Below are 4226 nucleotides of genomic sequence, written 5' to 3'. Positions count from 1 at the left end.
TGTAATGCCCTATACATATGGAATATGATGAGGTGAGGGAGAGAGAAAGATTAACCTGTCAAGATAGCCCAAATGAGCTTTATCTCTGATTTTGATAGATCAGTTTTTGAGGCATCTTTTGGCTTCAAACAGTTTATTATGATCTTATGCAAGATCACAGAACGTCTTGATAAGTCAGAATAGGAGAGATGTCGCTTTGATCCTTGAGCAAAGTGTGGATTTTCAGAAGCCACCTGAGAAGCCTCTTCAAGATTCACTGCCAATGGAGTAAAAGTGGAGTGTGTGGCTCCAATTATCCTTGCCAACTCATGCGCCTTTAAATCAACCTTCTTGTCACCAACAGTAAACTGTATCCAATTTGGTGACAGAATTGAAAGATTGGAATAAAAGTAGGCAGTTAATTCAGCATAAGTATGGGCAGATTGAAGACAAAATTCATAAATCCCTAACTTCTCAAACAGGTGCTGTACAGAAATGCCAGCCTTCTCCAGGTATTCGAAATCCACAGTTCTATTGTTCATTACTCCTCTAGCAAGTAACAACTTGTAGTACATATGATGCGCAGTGCTTCTGAACAAGCCTCCTGATTCAGGCAAACCAGATGCTATTCCCACTTTTATCTCAAAAGTCTCAAAAAATCGTGCATCATCATCAGGAACAACAAATTTTGAAGCACTAGTGGATTTAAGGCTTACATGGATCGATTTCTTTTCAGAAGGAGTTGAAGCTTCTCCAACCTTTTCTTTGCCCTTTCTGGAGGAAGTCTCTTGTGGGGTAGAACGGGCTGGAACTTGTCCAGATTTAGTGCAGTAATCAGAATAGGTTTTCACAAGGTGAGTTTCAGAGCGAAGATCGTTGTCTTTCAGACAAGCACGAAGAGCCGACTCAGAGGCATTAAACCTTTTCAACCTTTGATAATGTTCCCACACATGTTTAATGCTTATGAACCGAAAATCAGTTTTACTAGACGATTTTGGTGGAGACGATCGCTGAGGTGTTGACGCTTCAGAAGGGTCTGCAGGATGATCGGATTCTGAGTCTGAAACTTCCAAATATTCCGCCGGTGCAGTAGATTTTGAGTCTTGATTGAGAATACGAGAAGATCTTCTATGGGCCACCATCTTGACCGGCATTATGATCACCTTTGGAGACGAAAGTTTCGATCTTTAGAGGAAGAAGAGGAGAGTCTCTGAATATCGGAAGGGTTTTGAGATAAAAAGGTCGTACTGATAGGGTTTTGAAAAGAAGGACGGGTTTAAAAAGAAGGTGAATAAGTTTTGAAAGGAAAAGTTATTTTTAGAAAATAAAAAGATATCCCAAGCAAGTAGGAAGAAAATATACTTTATGAAGCTTAATCAAACGAGATGATATCATAAGAATATATTAAGCACAATTTATCAGATAAATTAGAATACATACCTGATTTGCTTCCAAAAGTAACGATTATAAAAATATCCTGCCAAAAATGCCAAAAATTTGAATAAGGAACGTACCTTTCTTTGTGAGTCTGAAAAATGTTCAGACTGAGAATACTTGAGTCTAAAAAATTCCTGTCTATTAAACACTTCAAGAAAATGGATAAGTGATGCACAGTTTGTCTCTTATAAACTCAAATGAAGATTTATCAAGAGGTTTTGTAAATATATCAGCTAATTGATTCTTAGAATCAATGAATTGAATATTCACATCACCATTTTGAACATGATCTCGAATAAAGTGATGCTTGATTTCAATATGCTTAGCTCGAGAATGAAGAATCGGGTTTTTTGTCAAATTGATTGCACTTGTGTTGTCACATTTGATTGCAACACTTGATTCTTCAATATCAAAGTCTTGTAATTGTCGCTTCATCCACGTAATGCAGGCACAAAGAACTTCCCAATGCTACATATTCTCGTTCGTCAGAGAAAGTGCAACCGTATTCTGCTTCTTTGAGTACCAGGATTCTAACATATTCCCAAGCAGTTGACATGTACCTGAAGTACTTTTCCGTCCACTTTACATCCAATAAATCAGCATCGAAATATCCAAGTAAGAGTAAAATCTGAATCTTTGGAATACCAAAGACCTAACATTGGATATGTTCCAATGTATTTGATTATTCTCTTTCTTTGCGAGAAAAATGAGATTCCCTTGGGTCCGATTGAAATCTCGCACACATACGTACACTAAAAAGAATGTCGAGTCTAGATGCGATTAGATACAATAATGAACCTATCATGCTTCTATATACCTTCTGATCAATCTTTTTACCATTTTCATCTTTGTCCAGTTTGGATGAATGAGACATGGGAATGTCTGTTTTCTTGCAATTCTGTAATCCAAACTTTTTGATAATCTCCTTTGCATACTTCTCTTGGCAAATGAATGTACCATCTTTGGTTTGTTTCACTTGAAGGCCAAGAAAGAATGATAATTCTCCCATCAGACTCATCTCGAACTCGTTCTGCATATTTTTTGAGAATTCCTTGCAAAGCAATTCGTTAGAGGATCCAAAGATTATATCATCAACATAAATTTGAACAAGTAGGAAATCCTTACCCTTTTTCTTAACAAATAAAGTTGTATCAACCTTACCTTTGGTGAAGCCATTTTGCAGAAGGAAGTTACTTAACCTTTCGTACCAAGCTCTGGGTGCTTGTTTCAGACCGTAAAGAGCCTTCTTGAGTCTGTAGACATAATCAGTCTTTCTAGGTTCTTCAAAACCAGGTGGTTGTTCCACATATACTTCTTCTTTGATATATCCATTCAGAAAAGCACTTTTCACGTCCATCTGAAACAATTTAAAGTTATGGAAACAAGCATAAGCTAATAGTAGCCGAATGGCTTCTAACCTTGCAACTGGTGCATATGTTTCATCATAATCTATGCCTTCTTCTTGAGAATAGCCTTTTTGCAACCAGTCTTGCTTTGTTTCTTGTAACTTTCCCTTTGTCATCCAGTTTGTTTCTGAATACCCATTTTGTTCCAATTACTGGATGATTTTTGGGTCTTGGCACAAGCTCCCATACTTTATTGATTCTGAACTGCTGAAGTTTCTCCTGCATAGCATCGATCCAGCTTTCATCTGATAAAGCTTCACCAACTTCTTTTGGTTCTATTTCTGATATCAACGCCAAGTTGCTGATGGTCTCTTTGTGTTTGGATCTTGTCTTGATGCCATCTTTAATTTCTCCAATGATGAGGTTCTTCGGATGACTGGATTTATGTTTCCAGTTTTTGTCAAATCTTTCCTTCTGAAAATCTGCAGACTCTGAACTTTCTGGTTGAGTCTGTAGTGTATCTTCTTTTTCTTCTTTTCCTTCTGATACTAATTGTTGATGATCTTCTGATAATTCTTGAATGTTGGGAGATGGTTCAGATTCATCTCTGCGAGTCTGAATGTTTTCTTAAAACCTTACATTCATTGATTCTTCAATAGTCTAAGAGTTCTTGTTGAAGACTCTGTATGCTTTACTTGAAGTAGAATATCCAAGGAAAAATCCTTCATCTGCTTTCTCATCAAACTTACCAGTGCGGTCATTTGGATTTTTCAGAATATAGCATTTACAACTAAACACACGAAAATATGAAATGTTGGGCTTCCTACCTTTGTAAAGCTCATAGGGGGTTTTCTCAAGAATGGGTCTGAGAAAAGCTCTGTTAATGATATAGCATGCTGTAAAAACTGCATCTACCCAGAAATAAAAAAGGAATTTTGCTTTTAATCAACAGAGTTCTTGCCATTTCTTGCAAAGAACGATTTTTCCTCTCCACAACACCATTTTGTTCTGGTGTATAAGGAGTAGAAAAATTGTGTTGAAAGCCATTTTCCTCACAAAAATCTGAAAAACTTTGATTTTCAAATTCTCCCCCATGATCAGTTTTAATGCAGGAAATGGAATAGCCCATTTCATTCTGAATTCTTTTCGCAAATTTTGAAAAATATGAAAATGCTTCATTTTTATGAGCAAGGAAGAACACCCAAGAGAATCTTGTGAAGTCATCAACGATGACTAAACAATATTTCTTACCACCAATACTTTGTGTTCTGGTTGGTCCAAAAAGATCCATATGAAGAAGCTGCAAGGCACGATTAGTGGAAACATGATGAATAGACTTGAAAGAACTTCTTACTTGTTTTCCTAGAGTGCAGGCATTGCATAACTCTGTTTTCTTGTATTTCAAATCTGGTAGACCTCGAACCAGTTTCTTGTTTGAGATCTTTGAGATTTGTTTCATATTGA

The sequence above is a fragment of the Syzygium oleosum genome, unplaced genomic scaffold, assembly GCF_021117445.2.
Source record: "Syzygium oleosum isolate NSW1041296 unplaced genomic scaffold, Sole_v2.1 Sole_v2.24, whole genome shotgun sequence".
NCBI classification, from domain to species: Eukaryota; Viridiplantae; Streptophyta; class Magnoliopsida; order Myrtales; family Myrtaceae; genus Syzygium; species Syzygium oleosum.
The sequence above is the reverse complement of the archived record's forward strand: the minus strand, read 5'-3'. Positions refer to the sequence as shown.